Raw genomic sequence first — 27,345 nt, forward strand, 5'->3', positions numbered from 1 at the left:
TTTCAATTATTTTTTTTTCAACCTGTTTCATAAATTGAGACATATTGGTGAAAATTTTTGAGTGCAGATTGATGACTCATACCCCTGACTTTTACATGACCTGTCTAGACAAAGACTACTGAGCTCATTCAACCTTGGGAGCCATGTTTTCTTTATTTGTCAACATCCGTTTGTGTCATAATGTCCACCCCATCCAGTGCTTCACACTTAAAAATGAAGTAAGGACTTATCTAGATGACAATAATAGTTCTCTATTTTAAAAAAGAAAGAAGTCAGTCCAGAAATTTGATCAGAAAATTGTATACTAAATTTGTTCATATACTAAATAAATATTCATGGCATTTATTATGAATGATCATATTAATAATGACAATAAAAAATAGGTTTTGAAGACTATCCTGTGATCTAAAATGTGCTTACATATTCAGTTCCTTATTTGTTCATGACAGCTCTTTCACTCATGCAGGGAGAGAAGCATCTATTTTTAATTATACCTTTTGATGAAATAGTGTACAAACATTTCCACTTTCCGTTACACAGGGATAGAAGGACTCGTTTTTTGTTTTCACAGGAGTTTCACTTTATTTTCAGTTCTTTACACACCAGGCTAAATGGCAACTGGCCCTTTATTTAGAGAATCCTCATTTTCAGCTGTTGGCACTGCCATCCTTTCAGCTGCTCTTAGCCTCTAGAGCCTGCACATAATAAATAATACAATCTGCTGGAAGCCTCTAACAGCTTTAAATGTTTCTGCTAATGTGCCTGTGGCATTTTAGACCAGACTTTTAAAAGTTCCCTAAAATCTAGGAATTACAAAACATTCGCGGGTTTAAAAGGGCATAAATTAATGAACTGCTTGACTTTCTTTTAAATGAGACGTCCATTTTCCATCTCAATCACTGAGCACTTATTGCTGTCTGGTATCTAAATGGCTCAGGCAGCTATTTACCTATTATAAATGACCACATTCTTTACCATATCTGCATTAAGCTTGATCAACAGAATTGCACTATTAGTTTGGGAAACAATATATTAGAGATAGAAACCCCAAATAAAAAATCAGCTGTTGTTCAATATCAGGGTGGAGGGTTGTCGGGGGGGCGGGGGGGAGGGCACTTTTGTTGCTCATTGACACCTATAAATGCTGCTGTTTCACTCTTTGAAATTATAATCCCTCTAGCAGGTTCATAAACACTAGGAAAAACGTTAAAACTTCCATAGAATTTCAAAATTGGAGCACATATAAGAAAAATAACTTTTTAAAATGCTAGGCCTTTATTTTCATATAACATTATTCTCTGGGTAAGGTTCTGCATGTATACTATTAGTAGAGATAGTGCTATTTTATGAATGCTCTCAAGACTCTTGAAACAAAGATTGTTTCACTCTAAGTGTTAAAGAGCTATTTTGCCAAAGGGATTATTGAATTTGCCATTATGTGTGCATATAATGCAAATCTTTCAAGTTCTTGAAGTTTTACACATGTGTGCTGTAAGAAGCTAGATTTTTGTTCAAAGTGTTAAACATTATATCATGTAGAACATACTAAAACATTCATTTTAATAATTTAAGAATACTATTGCTGATCAATACCGTACATTTCCAGTCACTATTATTCAGCTATCCCAAATTGGGAGTAAACATGGTCATTCATGATTTTAAAGTTCTACTGTGAATTGTTCTCTATGATTTGGAAAAAGAATGAAATAGGGCCAGTGACATTATTATAGGGAGGCAGTTTGTTAAACACAATGAAGTCACTGAGAAAAACACTTTATCTCATGAATAGAAAAACTTCTCACGCATGTGTCTGTGACATACCATGGAGATTATAGGTAATTCTCTTTGTTTTGTCTTCCAAGATACCATGCTGTCCTACCTTTCTTGGCCTTTCTCTTCTCTGGTATATTAATTAACCTCAATATTTAAACTTTTAAGGACATTAAATTGCTATTCTGTCTTTGTCCTTGTAAAGTACAACCCCTCTTACAAATTTGATAATGCATTAATTTATCTAGTACTCTTCACTATCAATCAAAATTTTATACCAATTTCCATCCTTCTTATCCAAATTATTTATTTAGTAGTGTTTTTTTTGTTTTCCTGCTGTCACATGAAAACAATATACACCTAGAGATGGAGTTCTGCTAAAATCTAATTTATCTAGTGGCAATTATGTGCAAGAGATTATAATAAATCTAGTATTTCATAATCTTTCCTCTTTGATATGTTAGTTGATCTAATATTTATAATAACACAACTTCAACATTATTAGCATTTTAAATATATTCTGTATTCTAAGACTTTCAGTGATAATTGCTATAAAATTAAGGATGGATGAAATTCTGTCTAATCTTTTATTATAGGATGCTATAAAGTATGCTAAGGAATAAATTGTCATAAATGTTTATTTACGTTGAATTTATGGATGCTCTCATAACTAGAAGAGTTTTCTAAGAGTAAAAAAGAAAATGAACAACATAATAAACAAACAAAAACCATGTAGCTTAAAATGTATATATGCAGCATAAACAAAAAGAAAATGGGTTGTCCTCTAGATACATTTTGTATATGTTGTGTCTGTCTGTGTGTAATGTATGACAAAGATTAAAAGACAAAGTTTTGTGCCTGTTGTAAGGTAAGACAATGAACTTACAAAATTTGAAGAAAACAGGCAGCGATTCCTTTGGCAGTACTGTAAAATATGTAGCTGCATATTTTATAGGATCATCTGTAGGCCAGGATCAAGCCTTATTCTCTGTTAACTGATTATAGGAAATACTCCACAAGGCCAAAGGTTATAGACTGAGAGAGAGAGAGAGAGAGAGAGAGAGAGAGAGAGAGAGAGAGAGAGAGAGAGAGAAGGCAATGTATTATACTGGAAGCCATTTATGATTATCCCTTAGTGTGACTTTGGAGACCACTTAAGCCCTATCATGTGTATAAACCATTCAGTTTGGTGATGGGTGTTTGCTGTATATGCCTGTTTTTAGCTTAGTGGGTCAGATAACACAGAGTCTATGAAGTGCAGCCAGGTCATATAGTAACTAACTTGGAAGCCCATAGTTAAGCATTCATTTTCTACTAAGACTCAGTAGCAGGTCAAGAGCTCTTTCTCTAAAGGAAAGTAGTCATTTGTGGTGAATGGCAGAGTTTTGTTCCAAAATCCTAAAAGCATGTGTTGTGATTTGTCTATATACTCCTGCCAAAGGCTACAAAGAGCATTCCCATCTATCAAGGACATTTCAAACACCATTGAATCTGCTGGGTCACATAGTGTAAGTGGTAGAGCAGCTTGTACAGGAGACTGGCAGAGTTTTCTCTTGTTCTGAATGACACTCAAAACAATCAATTTTTCAGGTTTTAAAGTGATGTATTTAAATTTTTTAATAAAATTAAAAAAACACAAGAAATGTTACAGTTATTTAGGACAAAGGAAAATAATACAAGAAAGAAATTTGGAGTCACACAAAAAGTGGGCAGAACCCAACATCTATGTGAATAAATGTAAAACATATTTTGCTCACTAAAACAATCTTCATAAAATCGAATTTTCTGTTTAAAGCAAAAATAACAACTTATTGTTATGGGTTTATAGCAGATGTTGAATACATATGTATAATCTGTAGTTTAAAAGTGAAGAGAAAGATGGAAAAACAGTGTTTTCAGTGTTTTGATGTAAAGTGGTATAATGCCACTTACTGGTAGGCTGAGTTGTTATATCTGTACATGTTAACATCTAAAGCCACATTGTCCACTATGTCAGTCAATACATATGAATGTGATGTTGAATCACTTGAGATGTGATGAATATAATGGAGGAACTAAAGTTTTAATCTTATTTACTTCCAATTAATTTTATTTTGAATTATATAATGAAACAGTGTAAAATAACTTCTGTAATGCACAATTCTATTGCATAATCAAAGATAATATTAAATTGTAGTATATATGTTGGGCACATGAATTCTTTCTAGTGTTATACATAAGAACTCATCAATGTAGTTAGTAGAAATGTGATTATTTGAATTGCTTTTATTTTCTATGTACCAATTTTAATCATTGTAAGGACTTTATATAAATATTCATGCAAATAGGATGCATCACAACATTCTATTGCAAACTGTAATTGTTTATTAAAGCTACATAATCATTTTATTTACTGTATAATTATATTATCTTGCCAGACTAAAAAATATATGCATTTATTTTAAAATTAAACAGAGTTGACAGAAGATGTAGCTCAGATCTAGAGTGCTTCCTCAGCAAGCCTGAGGCCCTGGGTTTGATCCCCAATCCATACAGAAAAAAAAAAAAAAGGTAAAATTTTTAAAAAGCATAGTATTGAGAAGAGATGCAGAAGGGCTTACTACACATGAAAATTAAACTCAAAGAGACAAATTATGTTGGGTATATCCCTATGAGATTCTATGCTCAAACAGTACAAATAATTTCTATAGCTTTCAATGAATTTGGTAATATATAGACTCCATCTCCATGTAATTAATATATACAGAAATATTTGTATCAAAGAAATTTATATAACCAAGAATTTTCATTATCTTGATGCCTAAAAATTGAATGTATGATGAAATTATCATTGTAGTATTTTACTTCTGTTAAGAAGAATTTAAGCTAGATGTGAGAGAATTAGTTTTTGTCTTGACAGATGGTGCTCCAACTATATTAGGTCAAAAATAAAAAATACTTATTAGAATGTTAATGAAAGGGACTGATGTTTCCCTTAATGCTTCATTTGAATGCATTATACATATTGAAAATATTTGTGCTTGGTTTCTGAAGCAGACTTATTAAATCGTCTTGGATACAGTTGTAAAAACTGCAGTCTATATGACAGATGCTATGAATCATTAACAATGAATTTATTACTCTTGTGTTCTTTGCCAATTTACTTTGGTTCAACATGGAGGCATTTTATTTTTAAAAAAGATTTACTGTAGTGTTAATTTCAATTGAAATTTTTCTTGAAACCAAAGGAATGCCTGCCAAATAGTTAATAATCTAAGACAAAAACAAAAAATGGCAGTGTTTTGTTTTCTTAGAAATATCACACTGCATAAGAATGAGTTCAATTTGAAATTCAAGGAAAAAAAGTTTATTTGTTAACTAAATAGTATAAAATGTGTGTTGAAATTGAAACTTTTTCAAAATAGAAATGAATTATAGTTTTAAACATTTTTCTGACATTATCAGCATACATATGATTTTACCTGTGATTTATAGTGTTATACACTCACATACACATGTTTCAAAAATCTATCAAAATGTAAGAACACATTATTGGTTGAAGAATTCAGTTTCACGGATATTTATTTATTTATTTATTCATTCATTCATTCATTCATTTATTTTTAGTACCGGATATAGAACCCAGGGATGTGTTCTACCACTGAGCTACATCCCCAGTTATTTTTCTTTTATATATTATTTTGAGACAGAGTCTTACTAAGTTGCCAAGACTGGACTTGAACTTTGTGATCTTCCTGCCTCAGTCTCCTGTGTTGCTAGGATTACAAGCATCCACCAAAATGCCCAGTCTTCATAACCATTTTTGGTATATGCTACTGACTATGTTATGGACAAAGCTGAGTTGACACAGAAATTAGTGAATTTCCTTAACTTTTACAGGCATAGTTTCAATCAGTACCACTTTTCTTCAAAAATCATATCAGTTTTTATAAAAATTGTTGAAGGAGTTTTGTTTATGTGGATATGAAGATTAATGAAAACAACATTTAGTATTCAATTCAGGTAATGGAAAACTGAATATATGTTCAAAAACTTGGTTGTATAAATCCGCACTTTCAACTGTAAATATTAAGAAATAAAAATGCACATCAAGTATTACTTTTTACAATGCAGTATTCAAATAGAGATGTGCTACAAATGTAAAATTTAAGCCAAATTTTAAGGATGAAAAATTGAAGACATCTTATTACTAACTTCATATAAATTGAAGTGAATCAAAAGTATATTGAAATTAACTGAAAAGATAATATCATGTATAGTTTAGGTACACAGAGCATATAAAAATTAGGTTCACCTTTTTCTTTCTACTATATTTAATGTAAAAACCTGAAACTTAAAATTATCTATCAGTATAATACTCTATTTCTATTTCAAATAAATTAATTAGGCAACAGCTAAAACAAAAATTGCAAAGATTTACAGTAAATATGTCCATAATGGATATAAATTGCGTTGCCACCTGCATGATGGTTAATTTAGGAAACCTGATGGGGGGCAATGGGGGATTACCAAAACAAACAAACACACAAATAGAGAAAAAGCTGGGACCCAGTGGTTCCTACACTCAAATGGAATGCAATGAAAAGTCAGCTCAGCACATTTATTATATGGTACATCATTAAAAAGATTTGTTGTGATAAAGCTTTTTTCAAAGCACTCAAAATGAAAGACCAACTTCTGTGTAGCCTAATTATAATCATCAACTTGCACCCATAAATCTCTACTCCTGAGCAACTGGCTTTTGAACCCAAGGTTAAGAGCTGATAAATTCTGTGGCTGGCACAGAACCCCTTTTGAAAAAGATGTCACCATAGCAACTGGGCAATCTTCCTTCAGTGCCTTTGCATGAGAAATTCCCAAGAGTGGCATCTCTGGGCAGTTCAATGACTAAAATTCATTTGCTGCTTCTGACAAAATTGAGTGGTTAAAATACTCAAATAATGCAAAAGATACAGGGAAAAGTGAAAATGAGAGACTAATACATTTTGTTAAGTAAAGGCCTTTAATAAAATAATTTCAAAAGGGTAACATTTGGAGGATTTCTAGATAAAGGAAGGAAGGAAAGAAGGAAAACAAAAATGAAGGAAAGAAAGAAAAAATTGACAAAATCCATGCAACAAACAATGGTTCAGAAAACCTTGGGCATTGGACAATAAAGGAAATGTTCTTCAAGACATAGAAAACAATGTGAATGCTCCACTTGTCCCATATTAATGTATACTGAGAGCTTTCAGGGCATATCTCAGAGGTAGAAAACAGAAAAATGTTTGGGTTTAGGAGTTCGATGTTAGAGGCCAGAGAGATCGAGGCAGCTAGAGTTTACAGTCTCACTAACAGAGTGAGGAATGGCAGAAAAAGAGAACTCCAGAGACCTGCAGAAGTTTTTTTTTTTTTTTTTTTTTTTTTTTTTTAATATTAAGCAGAGTACTGATTAGAGCATATTTCCGAAGAAAATGCTTGTGTCTTACTAAACCACACACATAAAACATAAAAGGTCCAGTACCCAGCATACTTAGCTAACTGACGATAGTCTTTTCACACCAGTCAATTTGGAATACCTCACTGCTTTTAGAACACTGAGGCTCATACACAAAATGCCTTACAAATGGGAAATAATAATATTAGTCTAAACATCTTCTGACTGAATGTAAAAAAAACTTAAAACAGTAACTGAAAAAAGATACCATTTCCAAGTAATATAGCTATGTCACAACCAAAGATGAAAATTTTAAAAATAACATTGACCAAACCAAACCAAAAAGGTAAAATTAACAATGACTAATATCCAATAAAAAAAGTACCAGGTGGGCAAAGAACAAGAATATATTATCAGTAACTTGGAGAATATTGAAGAAATCAATACTAACATATAACTGACAAAGATATCCAAATCATCAAAAAGAAATATTCAACTACTTATAATTTCAATTCAGATGTAAAAAACTTAATTTGTATAAAATATTCAGAGATAAGTGGATTTAAAAGTTCAAATGTAAATAAAATAATGTCTGAAATTTAAAATATACTAGAAGATATTAATAACAGAGTAAATATTTCAGTGGAAAAGATTAATGAATATGAAGGCATAATCATGAAAACTGTCTAAAATAAAATACAGAGAGCATAAGAGTTTTTTTAAAGAAAATTATATCAGTAAGTAATGAGGGAAATCACAGTAAACAAAAGATCATATGCTTGGATTGTAGAGTTTCTTAAAGAATAAGGGGCAGAAAATTATGTGAAAATGACTCAAATTTCACTAAATTTGATTACAATTATAAATATTCAGTTACAAAGAGTTCAATGAAACTTAAGTTCCCAAAGCCAAAAATTGCTCAAAATTTATAGTCTAGTTGCTATAAACCAATGATAAAGCAAAAAATAAAAGCAAGAAGATAAACAAAAATACATACATGGAGTAGTAAACTCCTCAATGACACCAAATATTTCATCACAAACAATGGAAAAAAATACAGTGGAGAAATACCTAAAAGTACTTGAAAAATAGTCAACTTAGAATTATATACCTGGAGAAAAAAAATTAACTGTATGGTAAATTTAAGACTATTTTTAGACATTCACCATCACTACCACAAAGTTAAATGAAATTTTCCAGGAAGAAAAAAACATGAACCAGAAGTATTTACTATAAAAAGAAAGTAAAAGAAGTAGCATCGACAACTACATAGGTTAATATGCAAGAATCTACATAATTAACTTTTAAAATGATAACAGTTTTTCAACAAAAATTACATTTTATTTTGGGGGTTAATTATATGTAAATTAAAGTATTAGAAAATGGTAAAGTTTAAGAAAATAACAGAAATGTGAAATTTTATAAGGGTCTTTAATATCATACAAATTCAGACTCTAATAAATAAGTATTATGAGAGGGATAAAAGCATAGTGTCAATATACCAAAAGAGGACATGAATACTAGTAGTGAGTACCATGAAATGCACAATATATACAGAAGTCAGGACATCTGTTCTTCAGTTCAGTACATAACAAGCTTAGCAGCCACCAATCTATCCTAACAAGTAAAGACCTGAACAAGGTTTAAAATCAATGATGTTAGATTTATCAAAGAATTCATGGACAACCTGGTACCCTGGAAAGTGAAAAGACACACACACACACACACACATGCACCACACACGTACAAAGAATCATGATTTTTATGGAACAGAAACACACGAGCAGAAAATATATCTTCTCATAGAACCCTAAAAAATTACTCTCTGGTATTTACTCAAATGAATTGAAAAATTACATCCATGCAAAAGCCTGCCTATGAATATTTATAGCATCTTTAATTCATAATTGCCAAAACTTGGAAGCAACCAAGATGTCCTTCAGTAGATGAGCAGGTAAGAACACTGATGAATTTAGACAACATAATATTATTTACTGCTAAAAAGAAATGAGCTATTTAGGCATAAAAAGATATGGAGAAACCAAAATGCATACTACTATGTGAAAGAAGACAACCTGGGAAAGCACAACATGGTGAGTCCACCTACAGGATGTTCTTGAAAAGGCAAAACTGTGAAGAAAAGGATGAATTTTCAGAACACAGAGAAACTTTAAGGCAATTTTAAAAAATTGTTCTTTTAAGTTATGCATGACAGTAGAGTATATTTTGACATATTTATACATTCATGGAGGACATCTTATTCTAATTAGAATCCAAGTCTTGTGGTTTTACTATGTTGTTTTCTATATGTAATTAGGAGAGTTAAATCAGATACATTCCATTGTCTTTCTTATTTCCTGTTTCTCTCTCCCTTCTTTTCATTCCCCTGTGTTTAATGTGAGCTTAAAACTGCTGTTCAAAGAAAGTTTTTTGATTTAAAAAAAAGAATACAAACAAGAGGAAGAAAACAAAGAACAGAAAAGAACAAAGAAAAATCAAGGTGATAGATTTAAACCAAAAATATTCATATCCCATTAATTTAAAGTTTTAAATATCTCCTATTAAAAGTCATAGATTGGCACATGTCTGTAATCCCAGCTGCCCAGGAGGCTGAAATAAGAGGAACTCAAATTAAAGGCCAGCTTCAACAATTTAATGAGGCCATAAGTGAGACCCTCTCTCTAAATAAAATATAAAAAGGACGGTGGATGTGCCTGAGTGGTTAAGCACTCTTCAGTTCAATCCCCAGTACAAAAAAAAACCCAAAAAACAAACAAAAAAACCTCATAGATTATTAGATGTAACTGCATGTTCCCTACAGAAAATTTATTTTATGTATCAAGAAACAAATAGGTTATAAGTTAAAGGATGGAAAAAGATACAACATGCTATCATTAATCAATGTAAATCCAAAATGACTGTACCTTTATCAGACGAATTAGATTTCATAATACCAAATAACATGCCATAATCACAAAGAAAATAATAACACATATTTTTGCTACATAATATTATTAAGTAAAAACTGATATAATTCAAAAGAGAAACACACAAACCCACAATTTTAGTAAGAGATTCTAATATTCCTCTTTTAATAATTAATGGAAAAGGGAGATAGAAAATCCCTAAAGAATAGTAGAATTGAAGTTAAAAACATCAACTAACTTTGCCCAATTGACATTAGAATAATCCATCAACTACAAAATATATATTCTTTTCAAGTCCATGAAAGATTTACAAAAGAGAGCACATTGTGGACCATAGGATATCACTAAAACAGGGGACACTGAAATGTCAAGTGCTAAACACTATCCAATAAACACTATGCAATAGACTCTTAATAAACTATATATTTTTTAAGCAATAGAGTGTTTCCAATACAATTAAATTGTAATGTTAAGAAAAATTTAACAAGGGAGATATTTAAAAAATGTGTAGTTCAGAACATTTAAAAATATCTTCAAAATACAGTGAAATTTGAGAGAAGTATAAACTAACAGGAAAGACTGATATATGATTGAAGGATACCATTAGCATGGAATTAACAATTTCTTACTTGAGCTCATAAAAAAAAATTACAAAAATTAGAAGAAGTAACATAAAAATGGTTTAATTTTTCAGCATCATTAAGTTATAATTTTCATGCTTTAAATTTATTAATTTAAAGGATAAAATTAATTAGTTTTTAGAAAAATTGTAGGATTGTAGAACTATCAGCAAATCTAAACTTAAAATATTTCTATCACTGCAAATCAAAACAAAAAACAAAAAACAAACTTTTGGCTGACTTTCAGTCATTCTTCTTTCCACATCTAGCTCCAGGCACATCTGATAATGTTTTCTGTCTGTGCACATTTGTCTTTCCACAAATCATATGAAGTAGTAATACAATATATAATCTTTTATGCCCAAATTCTTTCATTTGATGTAATGATTTTGAGGTCCTGTTAGAGAATGTATCAGTGTTTTGTTTTCTTCTCTCTCTTTTGCCTATTATGGAAAATGTTTCTCTGAACATCTCTATATAGTTATTTCTATGAAAATATAATTTTTCTTCTTGGAAATATATATATATATATATATATATATATATATATATATATATATGAATAGAATACTTGGTCTTCTGGTGAACTTATGTTTAATTTTAAAAGCAATTATCAATTTTTTCCCAAAGCATTTACATCATTGTGCATACCAAATAGCAACACCTGAGCGTTCTGATTTCTCTATGGATGCAAGGAAGGTTTTTATTGTCTCCTTTGGATTTCAGTCCTTCTTGTGCATATGAAATGGTATTTTATTGTGAGTTTAAATTTTAATGACTAAAGATGTTAAGTTGGGCATCGTATGTGCATTAGCTATTCATGTATAAAATTTGGATAAATATTAATTCAAATGTTCGTTGATTTTTAATGAAACTTGTGTCTTGTTGAGTCAGATTGCATATGGATATATGTAATGCACATATACACATGTGTGTATGTGTTGTGTACATATATATATATATATATGCTGCATACAAATATCTTATCTGATATTCATTTGCAATTATTTTTTTCTCATTTTGTAGCTTGTGTGTGCAGTACTAAATGGTGTTTTGAAATGAAAATTAAGAGACTGCAGTTATACCTCCACGGTAGAGTGCTTGCATAGAATGTGTGAAGCACTGGGTTCTGTCCTCAGCACCACATATAAGCTAAAGAAAAAAAGAAAGAAAGAAAGAAAGAAAGAAAGAAAGAAAGAAAGAAAGAAAGAAAGAAAGAAGGAAGGAAGGAAGGAAGGAAGGAAGGAAGGAAGGAAGGAAGGAAGGAAGGAAGGAAGGAAGGAAGGAAACAATTGTGTCTAGCTAAAACTATTTTTTTAAATGAAAATTAGTTTTGATGTAGTTCAAACAACAATTTTTTTATTCTTTGGGATTTTGGTGTCATATATGAGAAATCTTTGACAATCTCAAGATCATGAAGATTTTATCTGGGTGACTGACCTCACAAAACTCTGCATTAGGTCACACACTCAGTTAAGATTTAGGACAGAGAAATATAACAAATTAAAGTCTGCAAAGGGGAAAGTTGCATTGGATGAAGGTCATGGAAAACCTGGTGCAATCTTCAAAGACTTAGGTACTGAAAAGGCACATAATCCCTCCAGTATCAAATTATATCTTGTGCAGTTTGGTCTATTTGGAAAGTTCATTAGAGAATGGTTAACTATGGTTTCTGCTAAGGACTAGTCACACAGATATGCTTTGCTTCCATACCCCAAAGTCCAGATTATCAGAAGGAAAATAAATATTCAGCATAAATCATATTATTTTTTACAAACCACTTAGGATCATTAAGCCACTCTTATTTAGGGCATAGTAGACATACTCCTAAAATCCATTCCCAGGTTTTAACCAATGACTCAGTTTATCAAGTATGCCTATTCAAGGATAGCTGTTTCAGTCCTGCTATGTTTACTCTTGTCTTCACAATAGCCCATTTGGAGTTAATTTTTATACATACTTTGAGGTAAAGTTCTAAATCAGTCCTTTTGCATGTGAACATGCAAATGTTTTAAAATCATTTGCTGAAAAAAATCCTTTTTTAGTGAATTGGCACATTAAAAAAATAAATTAACCATAAATTTAAGGGTGTATTTCTGGATTGCAAGTTGGTGTCATTGAATTATAACTTATTATGTATCACTTATTATGTATTAATGATATGTATATTTATTATATACTATATAGTTTACATTTATGCTATGATCTCATATGATCACTGCAGAGTGATAAGTTTTGAAATTGAAGTGTTAATTTATCAAATTTTCTTTTTCTTTATCGAGATTGTTGTTGCTACTTGGGGTTCTTAAAATTTAATATGAACTTTGGATGAACTTATTATTTTTTTCTGAAGACATCAGTTTAGCTTTTGATAAGGATTGTGTTTAATCAAAAATAAATTTGTGGGTTGGGGATATAGCTTAGATGGTAGAATGCTTGCTTTGCATGCATAAGGCCTGGGTTCCATCCCCAGGGTACACACACACACACACACACACACACGCACACACACACCAAAAAAATGTGGAGAATTAATAGCTCTCACCAAACATTACTTTTGCCATTTCATGAAAATATTTCTACATTTATTTAGTATTCCATAATTTCTTTCAACATGTTTCATAATGTTTTCATGTTCAATTCTTTTACTTCTGGTACATTTATTTATAAATAAATCACTATTTTGATGTTATTTTAACTGAAATAACTTCAATGGGATTTTGTTTATTGTAATATATAAAAACATAATTTAAAAAATATTGTTCTTGTACCCTGAGACAATGCTGGCCTGCAAATTCTGCAGAATTTTCTATTAACAAAATCTTATTGTCTGCCAATATAGAGAGGATTTTTAAAAATTTCTTTATATACACACAAAGTTATCTTTATTTCACTGCTTGCTCTCTGACCTCCAGAGTAAAATTGAATGAATGAGATGGTAGTGGTCATGCTTGACTAAATCCTGATTTTAGGATAGGAACACTGTCTTTCACTATTACACATGAGGATGAGTGTAGCTGTGGGGATTTGTTTTTATTGTTGATACCCTTTTATCTGATGTAATGATTTTGAGGTTCTGTTAGAGAATGTATATTATTAAGTAAAAACTGATAGAATTCAGTTATTGACCTGGTTGAGAAAATTTCTTTTATTTTGCTTGTTGATGAATTTTATCATGAAGAGTGTTGTATTGTCAAATGCTTTTACCATTCTATTGAGATGATCATGTGGTTTTTGTTTGAATTCCACTAATACAGTGTATTATATTAATTTATTTCAAGTATTTCTAATTGCACTTTTTGATAAAGAACAAAATTCTTCAGTTGGCCTGAAGAGTTTTGCCTTGGCCATTCCATGTGTCTCACCAGTTCCTCTTGACCTTTTGTTCTCTGTTCTTCAACCCTATTGGCCTTCTTTTAGTAGGCCAAGGTGGTTTTTCTCTTTCTTCCTTTGGAATCTTTTGATATACTTTTATTTCTAGCTAGAAGTAACCTACCATTTCTCTCTATCTTTCCTACATGAGCCTGTTAACTGAAATTTGTCCTTCACATCTTTTCTTAATCATCTCAATTTTAAGTAACTTAGTTTCCATATTACAATTCAGTATGCCCCAGGTTGTTTTATCATACTATTTGCTTCCACTTAACAATTCTACAATTTTGGTGTAATTAATTGAAACATGACTTTGTTATTACTCTATATTGCATCATCAATATGTAGTAAAATATTCAGAATATGGTGGGCATTTAATAAACTTTATAGAATATAAGTATGCCTAAGTCATAAAACAAACAAACAAACAAACAAAAATATTGGCCTTTCAGCAATATTTTGAGGCATTTTATAAATTTAAATGTATCATTTATAGCATATTCTGGAAACTTCAAGTAGTGCTTCATGACTCAACCACTAAGTTTACTCTGAACAGTTACTGGAAATGAGGCTATGTTTATAGACAGCTCTGCCATAATAAACCTATTATGTTATTGGAACTGAAACTGTTTTTCTTTGTTATTTCCAATTATTTAGGTTTGGATATTTGAGTCAGTACAATTTTTTTACCCTCACGTCTCACAATGAACTACAAGGCAGTCTCTGAGATGTATTTTTTCCTTTGCAATGTCATATATAAACTATTACTGTATATAAACTATTACTGTAGTTTATATTTGTGTTGTTACAATATCTTTTGTTGATATTTCAAAATTCACTTTCTTTGCATCTATACACTATATATGTAAAATCAGAATGATAAAAAGAGCAAACTCTTGCAGAAAAATTAGGTATTTGACATTTTTGTATTTTACCATAAACTATATTCAATATAAAGCGTGAGACTTGACAGAGATTCCAAATGTCAAAGCTTAATGCTCTGCTGAGAAGTTTCTATGCATCATACAAACTATGGGAGAAAAGTTGAAATATTTTGGGCAAAAGAATTATAGTTCAGAATTTAAAGAAGATAAATATTTCAATAGTATAGAGGACTTACTTGAAATACTAAAAATAACAGAGAATCCAGAAGGGCAGTTATTGCTACCTACCTCAAATTTCTCATCTTCTCTATTTAATGTGTATGGAAGTGTTTAAACCGTCTGATTCTAAGGAAAACTTTGAAAATATGTCTATTGGTTTTCCTGTGTGGTGCTTATGAGCACCAATAAAATATAATATAAAATTCTTATTTTATCCCTCAATACACAGTGAATTATTATTAGTATTAGTTAATGCCTATGTGACTTTAGCTGCAATATATGAGAGTTGGAAAAACAATAAAATAATTTTATAATTCATTTGATGGCCAAATCTGACCTAACTTAATGTGTGACTCTTTCTATTCTTTACTTGCCCCATTTTAGTGTGACTATTCCTATGCTTCACTTTAGAAACAAATTTTATTTTGATAAAGGTTACCATACCATATTCTATTGGGCATGTTGGATAATGTATATATATGCATATATATTTAAATTAATCCTGGATTCCCAAATATATTTACTTTCAAAGACTTCAGACAAGGGATTTTAGGGAATAGAATATGCTTTAAATAAATACTTGTGAATTATTTAAAAAACACAAATCAAGTATAACATTATAGATGAAAACTAAGTTTATAACTTGGGGAATTTTAATGCTCATCTTTTCTGTGCCACTAATTGCTTGAACAACGTAGACCTATTTCTTTATACTATGATTTTCAGTCTTTGTCTCTTGAAAAAAAGTTAATCCAAGGTATTATGAAGATTCATTTTGGTTCTCAATTAAATAATCTAATATTAAGCTTAGGAGAATTTTACCAAGTATTTGGGTACCAAACACCACACACACACACACACACACACACACACACACAAATTTAAATTTAAATGCAAAAAGAACTTTTTCGTTTTGATGGCAAATAATTTTCTATTTTTTAACATTGGAAATTGTGAGAGCAAACTTGTTATTAATGAATAAAATATAGAAGCCCAAACATATACTTTTTCTAACAAAAGTTATATTTTACTGAAATCACACATAAGGATTTATTTTTTTAAATGTTTATGGTTCATGTAAGATATGAGTCTGGTTTAACAAAAGTGTGAGTATCTACACCTACTCTGAAAGTAAATGGAGACAAGGAAGTCTGAGGGAAGTCAACCACCCACAGTCATCTGTGGTTTTGGCTCTGTAGTATTCTATGAGGAGTATAACCATAACCAACATTTTCCAGATTTACCTACATGTTGACATGCTAATAACTCTCACTATATCAAAAATACCTAATTATTCACAAATTTGAGTACTCTAAAATATAACAATACACTATGTTTTTTATTTCCTATGCATTATAATGAACATTTGATCTAAGGAATTCTCAGAAGAAAGCTATGACTTAAATACAATAATAATTGATCATTTTTACAGATGAGGAAAGAGATTTAAAGGGAAATCTTATTTTCTGAACAATAATCATTTAGTGTATAGGGCCATCACTCTGAACTCATACATCTCTGACATCAAATCCTGTACTATTAATGAATGTATTTTATAACCTGGGTCTGTACCAGTATCTCAAGAAAACTCAACACTTTTAGAATACGTTTAGAACTTTTGTTCATAGTACTTTATTTTGAAAATCACATGTGCTAGTCCAATTTCTTTTGGTAATTTGAAAACCTAGTTATTCTGTTTTGCCTGGTAATCAAAATTATATTATCTAATGTAGAATTTTTGATTCAGTGAATTTAATGTTTAAATATTTATAAAATGTGTTTTAAACATTTTGCTGAGACAAATATATCAGATCACACCAGGAGATGAACCCTGGTGGAAGTAAATAATGTATGCTAATCATCACTTTTATATTTCTCACAGATGGTGTCACATTATCTGTCAAACTAAACTCATGATTGTGCTTTGATTTTTAATTATATATATAAACTATATCTTTAGAAAAACAGTATTTTCTTTTTGCTATTTTAAGTTACTTTTTCTTCTTTTGCATAATATCTTCCTCAATATATTAAAAATTATGTTCAGTATAAAATTTCTAAGTTTATCACCATGAAAATTAAATATTCATTAAACATATCAGCTAACAGAAATAAACATAAAAGCATTGCTGCAGTTCTGGTTTCAGTGGATGATGTCTCTAAACATGTAGTGCTTTGATTAAAAAGTCAATAAACACAGTCCCTTATTCTATAAAGTACAGGCAAATAGATGGTGATATATTCATTAATATCAGTGATCTTTCTAGGGAACAAAATACAAATAGTTAATAGATTTATAATCTTTCCATTCGTAATATGAGATAATTCTTATCTAATAAGCAATAAAACATGTTAGCTTTTATATGACTATGAAATATCATGTTATGTATTCCCAGAAAAATGGTTCTATTTCCATGCCTAAGCTCAGAAGACTACCCTGATTTTATTACTTACTTTTTTTAGTCTATTTTATATGATCCTTGTTCACTTCCCAGCATCGAAGAAGCATTAATTTTATGACAACTTCTTTCAATGAAGTTCTTCTGCTCAATTATTTTTAAAGTGCACATAATGCTCTCCATTTTTTCAAAAAGTAAGAAAACTCTTTCATTGATACCATGTTTACCTCAAGTTACCTGTACTTCACAGTCAACATTCTCAATTGAGTTATATATGATGAATATTCTCCATTCTGTGCCCTAAAACCCAACATATTTCAATCCTATTTCCAAACCAACCTTTCCACCTTCTTTTCTTTCTTTTTCCTTCCTTCCTTCCTTCCTTCTTTCCTTCCTTCTTTCCTTCCTTCCTTCTTCCCTCCCTCCCTCCCTCCCTTTCTTCCTTCCTTCCTACCTTCCTTCATTCCTTCCGTCCTTCCTTCCTTCCTTCCGTCTTTCCTTCCTTCCGTCCTTCCTTTCTTTCATGGATTGAACTCAGGGGCTCTCCATCAATGAGCCACATCCTCAGCCCTATTTTATATTTGTATTTAGAGACAGGGTCTCACTGAGTTGCTAAGCACCTTGCTTTTGCTGGGGCTGGCTTTGAACTCACCATCCCTCTGCCTCAGTGTCATTGCCCAGCTCAAATCCTACTTTCTTTTAAAAGTAGATTTATAATGATTCCATACTGCTAAATCCAAAAGGCAAGACTAAGTTTTTGTCCCAACTTGAAGTCTAATCAGAAGTCAATATTTTTACTACTCTTCTTTCATTGGGTCACTCACTCTTCTAGGAATCAATCCTCAGATCCTGGTTTCCCTCCTACCTTAGATTTATTCTACCTAAATACTTTTGACATTGCCAGTGCGTCTAACATTTATAACTCTGTGCTCCCTCAATTACCTCATCCATTCTTATATTTCAATACTATTTATTGTTTCTTAAATCATACCTCTAGTTCATATTTAATTCTCAGTTGCCATCTGTGTATTCCACTAAATTATTTTCATTCCTATTTGTATATTTTACAGAAGAGTTGACCTTAATATTTCACATTCACATTTCTATTTCTGTGAAAGGATGTATCTGATATATCAACTGAGCCCTTCCTTGCTTTTTCAGTTGAAACTTAGACATCTTCTTTTAAAAAATTTCAGTGACAAAATTTAATTGTGTGAGTTTGTGTGTGCATGTCACATTTAATTTGAACTAATCAAGAATATAACACAAGCAATATTTCCGTCTACAATAAAAACATGCATTTAAAATTTACTGTAATACTATGTAATATTTCTGATGATATTAAAGTCTACCTTCATTGAATTAATATGTATTGTAGCCAATTTCCAAACATCTAATCATAATGAAAAGCTCTTATTTTTTTGCATATTTCAATACTCTCCCCTCCTCATACGTATCATTCCAACAGCATATTGCTGTACCCCTCATCAAGGATACTAACAAAACCTTCCCTCCCCTTCTTTCTTCATGTCCATCCAGTATCTTCACCTTCAATCTGATTAAGTCTCTAATGCCAAGATAATTGATGGCTTTCATGTATGAGATCCACAGAGATATGTATGTTTCATCTGGATGATATTCATGGTATACATACCCAATGGAATATTACTTAGCATTAAAGGAGAATAAAATTATGGCATTTGCAGGTAAATGGATGGAGTTCGAGAATATCATGCTAAGTGAAGTAAGCCAGTCCCCCAAAATCAAAAGACAAATGTTCTCTCTGATAAGTGGATGCTATAGATATAATTAGAACAAATAAATTTATTAAATTTATTAATTAAAAAAATTCTCCTCTACTATTTCATCCTACTTGGTTATTGCAGACAGATGTTGGCACTCAGTTGAGAATAGTGGTAGGAAAAGTGGGAAGATGTAGATAGTTTTGATACAAATTGTGATAACCAAATATAAATCACTTACTGAGGGAAATATTCCATTTCAAAGAGAGATGCCATGTAATAGCTGCTGGAATAATTAAATCATGTCTTTCTCTCAGTTTTAAATACATTTTATAGAACCTGGAAAAATTCCATTTAATAAATGTTGAATGGTTGAATGGATGGATGAATGAAGCAATGAGATATATGGATGGATACATACATTTATGCATTCATCAGTGAGTTAGACTCATTTAACTGATGAGAAACTATACTGTTTTTACATTACTCTATTGCTTATAACATTTACAGCACTAGAAACATATGTACATTTGTTTACTAAAAATTTTTCCAGTTATTCCCTTTTGAAACCTGTAGATTTTTAAAGAGATTTTTCTCTTCTCATACAAAGGCCCTTGGGAAACATTAAAAATTAAGAAAAAAAAGTCAATCAACTGCAAAATAAGCATCCATATTTTCACTTCAGAAAACTATCAAGCTATTCAGCTCCTGAAAATTGATTTTTATTTTCATATGTGTTATACTTATGGTCACTCTTTATTCAAATACTGTTGAATAGCAAGTGCTTTCCTATAAAGCCATTTGTGCCTAATTTTTATTAAAAAAAATGTTATTAAGATTCCTCTCTCTATTCTCCCAGAAACAATATAATTTTCTCATTCTAGCATTTACTTTAATGTTTGTGAAAATTAAAATGATGATCCATTTTTAAAGGATAGATTTGATTTGCATAAAAGACAAGTTTGTTATCAAGCTATTGGAAGTACTCTTGTGAATACTTAAAGCAGAGTATATTTCCCTGCTCATCATATATGTGGTAGTGAACTGCGTCTGGTGATATATATTATATTATCAGACTTCCCCTATTCCTCTGCTGATTTACTAATGAACTCCTTTTCCCTCCACTGTGATTTCATTGTTTCTACACCTGTTTTCTCCCTGTTCATGTTTGTGAGGAAATCCATGGTATGGTTACAGATGAGAAAGGAGAGAGAGAGTGATAATATTTGAGTCAATTTTCATCAGATGTTCTATGATGACTAGGAGAGAAAAGGAGCTGGAGAGAGGGACAATGGAGGGGCAGAACAATAAATAGATAGATAGATAGATAGATTGATTGATTGATTGATTGATAGATAGATAAAATATACAAAGATAGCATCTACCCAATCAGGCCTGGCCACACTTAGCTTCTGAGATCAGAAATGTAAAATAGGAAAGCCATTATGGAAAACAGTATGGAGCTTCCTCAATAAATTACAAGTAGTACTATCATCTGATCCAGCAATCCTATAGGGTATATCCAAAGAAAATATATTAGACTTCTACACTCAAATGTTTACCACAGCACTATTCTTAATAGCCAATGGAATCAACTTAAGAGTCTATCAATGGATGAATGGATAAAGAAAATGCAGTTCACACACATTATGGAATACTATTCATTCATAAAGAGAATGAAATCTTGTCTCTTGCAACAATATGGGTGGATCTCAAAATCATTTTGTTAGGTTAAATAAACCAACACAGAAAGACATATTCTGCATGATCTCATGTCAAATATAAAAAGGTTGATCCCATTAAAAATGGAGAGTGAGTGATGGCTGCCAGATTCTGGGGGTGAGTAGAGAGTTGCTAAAATATGACATCAGTTAGACAGGAAGAATAAATTTTGAGATTTATTGTGCAGCAGTGTGACTACAGGCAATAATAATGTAGATTTCAGTTGATTTCCAATATCTCACTACATAACATTAAAAGTTATATAATGACTATATCAAATTTACTCATTCCTCATTGTACACATATCTCAAAATATCACAATATAGCTCATACCTGTATATAATTATGATTTTTCAATTGGATTAATATGAACAAAAGCTACATTTTTTAAAAAACAGTGGCTGTACTATTTTGTATTCCCATCAATAAAGAATGACAATCCCTCTTGTTCCGTTTCGTTTGGTGTCAAAATTTTGATAATTGTTTATAGTAGATGTGCAGTACTCTTTCATTGTTTTAATTCACAATTCCTTATATATCTTCCTTGTTGAGGTTCCACTTCTTGGACTTTATCCTTGCTTTTTTCATTTATTTTGAAATTTTGAAATCATTCTAATTAGATTGTGAGAAAACAATTTAGTTAGAAAAACCACAAGGAAATTATTTTTATGAATGTGTAATGATTCATATTTAAAAATGTTAGTATTTACTCCACACTATAATTTTTTGATTCCTTGTTCATAAGTGATATGAATGCTCCATTTCCATGTTCCACATTACCATTATCCATGAAGAGAAGAAAATTGCTGAAGTAATTTACATAGCTTATCTGCTTTATCTCTTCGTAGTCTCCTATGATAGTTCTTCAATGGTATATTTTATATAGGATTCTGAGAAATTCAAGAAAAAACACTTCTGTAGCATGGCTGCAGTTGTATTTAGAGCAACAAAGATGGTAGAAGAGCCTTCATAAATCAGAAACATACAAAAGATGTGTTTAGTGCTGTTGTGTAGATTGCTCTGACTTACTAAAACAAATCTTGCATATGCCAAGGAAATCTTATTCTCAGGAACTCCCTTCTGCATATTTTATTGTATATTTTATACTTCAAGCTGTTTTACTTCTATTTTTTAAACATAACATCTTATAGGCACTTGTAACATACTTAGCATTTGTTTAAAATGACATAGTCATTCAGTGGAATAGTCTATAAATACAGTGAGTAATTTGTATGAAAGCATTTGGATATTGTAATGTATTCTACTTTGTACTAGATGCCATAGAAAATTAAAATGAAATGTCCTGATCTTGTCCTTGTGTAGTCTCCATGATTAATTGCTTTGGTAGATAATCAATCATTGTTATGGATTATCAAATATTAAAAGGCCACTAGAAATTCTCATACTCACCGTAAAGTCAACATGTTCAGACCTGTTTTCATCAGCTCATGATAAACTGCACCCACAGCCATCTCCATCCTGGTTAAAGGAAATCTTGTTTTATTATTTTTTCTGGTCTTGGTGTCATCCTTGATTGTTCTCTCTCATACTCCTTATTCAAACCTTCAGAAAATTACGATAACTTTTAAAACACATTCATAATCAGATGTTCATGACTTGTGCTACTCCAGCAAATAGGTGCAATAGCTTTCTAGATGGTTTCTTCTTTCCTAACTTTGGCCTGCCTTTTGCTATAAAATTCTATTATCTTCTACCCAGATATCATCCAGAACAAATATCTTAATGCCTGCTTCAAAAAGTGTCATTCAACTCTGATCAGAGCACCACACCAATGGCCTTGCATTTTAAAAAGCAAGAATCCTCACACAGCCTAGGAGGTGTGTGTCCTGACCTGCTCTCTTCCACTGCTCAGCTATTCACTTAGCTCCTGAAAGCTTTTCTAACACTCTAAGCATGCCCTTGCCCTAGTGACATTGCTCAGGTCTTCTATTTACAGCTACTTAGGATGCTTTGTACACAGTTTTGGGGTATGTTTGGCTCAATTATTTCTAAGCTTTCCTCAATTCTCTTTTTCCCAAATACATTTGACTACCCTAATTAATATCACCACTGGTACCCCTTAGGGCTATTCATCTCATCTCATCTCATCTCATCTCATCTATCACTTATAATGCCTTTCACTATGTTCTTTTCTTTATGTTTGTTCTAACTGCTTGAAAATCAAACAATTTCTATAATTCACCTCTCTAATTTATCATGGGCAACTAAAGAAAGCTGTAAATCTCGAATTGGAATCTCAGTAGCAAGAGAACAAGGTTCATTAATTACCACGTTTATTCCCTATATTACTGGGGGTTACAATTTAAGTAAGACCTATGACTATACAACTTTCTGTCTTGCTCAGGGAAGAGGAATACAAAGAAAGCATGGTAGTCTAAGTAAAATATGAAATGGCTAATATGGCGGGAATGTGTGGAGAACAGTATGAAGAGTACAGAAAAGGTGCTACAGAAAAGAGTACAGAAAAGGTGCTAGAGAAAGAATACTAGAAATGACAAAAAATTGTCACCAAGAGGATATAGCCCTATTTCAATTTTTCCCTGAATAACAAGATTCCTATCTTCTTCTATCCAGTATAAAATTGTATATTTCCCATATAAATTATCACAATTACTTAGATGTATAGGTATGCATGCTAAGACTCTACATACATCTGCAAAATTTTTGAGAACAGGTGATCATGCTTAGATTTTATCCCCAGTAGCACAAATAAATATTTGTTGAATAACAAAATTGATTAAAAACTTGAGTATATATTAAATAAATAAGCTGCTCATTTTCTCTTTTCTATTTCAAAGTAAATAGGATCATTCAAACTTTCATATTATAAATATGTATGTAACATGCTAAATATACTATGCTATTTATTTTAGTAACACTCAGTGATTGTCAAATTTCTCTTAAAATTTTTAATACTATATGATTAAAATACAATTAATTTCCATTTGTTGCACCTTTCTTTTAACAGTGAAAAGCTGGTACTAGTCATATTCTTTACACTTAATTTTAATATTAAGCTACTTTGAGGCATAATACTTTCATTTTTTTTAAAGAGAAAGGCTAGTTTTCAGGTCTAAGCCATGTGTCTAATATTATAGACTTTATCCTATCTCCAGAACATAACAGAAAGACATTTACTAAAAAAGAAAAGTTTTTAGTTTTAAATAAGTTATCCAAATTAGCTTAGTTCTACCAGTATTTCATTTACTGTTTACATAAAAAATAGGATGATTACCTAGGCAGAATGTAACCGTCATCCATTACTTTCCTTTAGCATTCACTGGAAATGGAAAATGACCATTCTAACAAGCTTGTAAATGTGATGTTTCCTAGAACTCACTACGGTTTCTTCCTAAAGACCCATATTATATTCCACAACTCTATAACACTTTTGACTATTTTACTTTATAGAAATATAAGATTAAGTACCTCTCCTGAGGTGAAAATTATAGTCCACTGGTTACTTGAAAATCTTTTTCAAATGGATTGGGCCTAATGCCAATATTTAGTTATGAAATTGCATTTCAGATTCAAGATTTCATTATCTTCTCAGTCTAATCTGCACTGAGTATTTTATTTTATTTGTTTTTTATTTTTTAACTGTTTTTTTTTAAAGAGAGAGAGAGAATTTTTAATATTTATTTTCTAGTTCTCGGCAGACACAACATCTTTGTTGGTATGTGGTGCTGAGGATCAAACCCGGGCCGCACGAATGCCAGGCGAGCACGCTACCGCTTGAGCCACATCCCCAGCCGCTGAGTATTTTATACTAAGGCATTTTATTGAAATTATGTTGCTATATCTTTAAAAACTGTATGATGAAAATTTGCTTAATTATTTAAAAATATTTTAAGATAATCATTCAAACAAAAAACATATTGAACACCTTTTCCTACCACATTTCTAATTTTAACTTAAAAATTAATAAGGCTTGTTTTCCAATTTAATTTTTCTTACATAGTACTGTTCATTAACCAAAGAGCCCCCATTTATTATTGAACAAAAAGGGAAAAAGCTTTTACCAATTTTATGAAATATAGTAATTTATTAAATATTAAAAGGACAAGTACTCTTTAAGCATTTTGAATAGTTCAATTTAATCTTGTTGGGTAAAATATTCATTACACTTGAATCTATTTTTCTTCAATGCTACTACTTTTTCTTTATTAAACTTTTAAATATATGATTGTTGCAGACTGAATAGTAGCTCCCCAAAGATAATCATGTCCCAAAATTTATGTAAATTATGAATATAATTTTATGTGGTCAAACATTGTATTAAGTTGATTTTGTTTGGGGGGAATATCTTGTTTTATCCAGGTAGGCTGGAATGGTAATCAATTCATAAGAGGGAGCAACTCTTTATAAGAGATCTGACACACAAACAAAAGACAATATGGTAAGGAAAGCAAATCCTGTCATAATATGGATACAAGTCAAAGAATGCTGGAAGTCATGAAACAGATGATCCATTCCCCATCAACATCTGAAGGAAGATGACTCTACTCACATCTTGATGTTACACAGGAAAACTAGGCTTACCCTTCTGTCCATCAGAATTGGGAAATAATAAATTTTATGTTTATAGTACTTTGTTACAATAGTCAACAAATATTAACATAATGCTATTCAAAATTTAACCATAGAATAAAGTGATAATTGTTTATAATAAGGTGTTGGTATTATTTTGTATTTATTTGTTTAGTATTTTAAAAAATAAAACCTCTATAGTATTTGGAGCAGATCATTATTTTTTTCTCTCTGTTCTGTACCCATCTGTATTCTACTTTTCCTGGAAAAATGATAGTAATAGGCATTGACAAGGACCAGAATTTTCAGGGCCTGTCATTTCCCTTTTGAAAAACTCAGTTACTTTCTTTCTTCAGAGGAGAATAATAATCAGGTTTCTGATAGCTTCCATTCCTGCACTTTCTCTTTCCATAGTCTTCTACAATCTTTTGTTTGTTTGTTTGTTTCCTTTTAGTCGGATTCAAAGCTTGAGGTAAGGATAAGCAAGGTAGTCCTGGAATGGATCCTATTCCATCAAACAACCTGTCCTCTGGCTGAGTGTGCATCAGAGGGCATCACACCAAGTCATGTTGACATTTAAACTTGAAGAATTCAGGACTGTACAACAATGGAGAACTTTCAATGTGCTAACACACCATTTTGGTTTGTATAAAAAAAATTATTCTGAGTTTATAAAAGTGTATTCATGTGTTCCAGTTTTGTTGTTTTTTAAGAAACAGGAAAATAATGTCTCCGGTAACTGCTGTTAGGAATAGTTGGAATAGATTCACTTCAATCTCTGATGATCAAAAAATACTGTTAGTCACAAATTTTTGCATTTTTTTCTCCTTCATGAATTTCCAGAGGTTTTCTACCTGTACTTAAATAAATTGTTAGCTTTAATCTCTTTACATAGCTGCTTTTTTCCATTTGTAGCCACTTATATCAAAATCTCTCACTGAGATTCAGGATTATTTATCTTATAACCAAAATGGAAGTAAACAAAATATTGGCCAAACTTCTATCCAAATAATGACTTATATATTTACAGACTGTTTTTAGATGACCTTTCTCATATGGTGAAAGGTTCTGATATTTCAGTGTTTTCTGATACATCCAATTATCTTACATTTTGATATTCTGTTTCTCTTTCTGGACACCACTGATTTCCTCACAAATGATTCTCTGCATCAAATTGAGCCAAATGGAGTTTTGAAATGAATGTTTTTGGTAACCTTGTGATAGTATAATTGAATTTTCTATCAACACATTGTTATTTCTTTCTGATTTCATGAGTGAAGCATCTTTGTTGGAAATGAAATAGTAAGGCTTACTATATTACTGCTATTTTTCTCTGGATTTTTTTTTTGCATTGGTAGATATTTATTACACGAATACAGCAACTAAATTCTTAATATTTTATTCATCAAGATAACTGAAATAACTGATTTGATTTTTTGTTAGTCTTCTTGTTTCAGCTTCATGTACACACAGATTTAGATAGTGTTCAGAATCCAATCGTGTCAATCTATTTAAAATCCTAAATTAAGTATATTTTGACATTGAGAACTAAGTTAGAACTTTCTTTTTTTGAAAGATTTAACATAATCTTCAATAGTAATTGTGATGATGGTCAATATACTAAAATGAGTAATATTCCATTGAACATGTATATATACCACATTTTCTTTATCCATTCATCTGTTGAAGGGCACTTAGGTTGGTTCCATAATTTAGCTTTTGT

Source organism: Urocitellus parryii, chromosome 4, assembly GCF_045843805.1.
Source record: "Urocitellus parryii isolate mUroPar1 chromosome 4, mUroPar1.hap1, whole genome shotgun sequence".
Classification (NCBI taxonomy): Eukaryota; Metazoa; Chordata; class Mammalia; order Rodentia; family Sciuridae; genus Urocitellus; species Urocitellus parryii.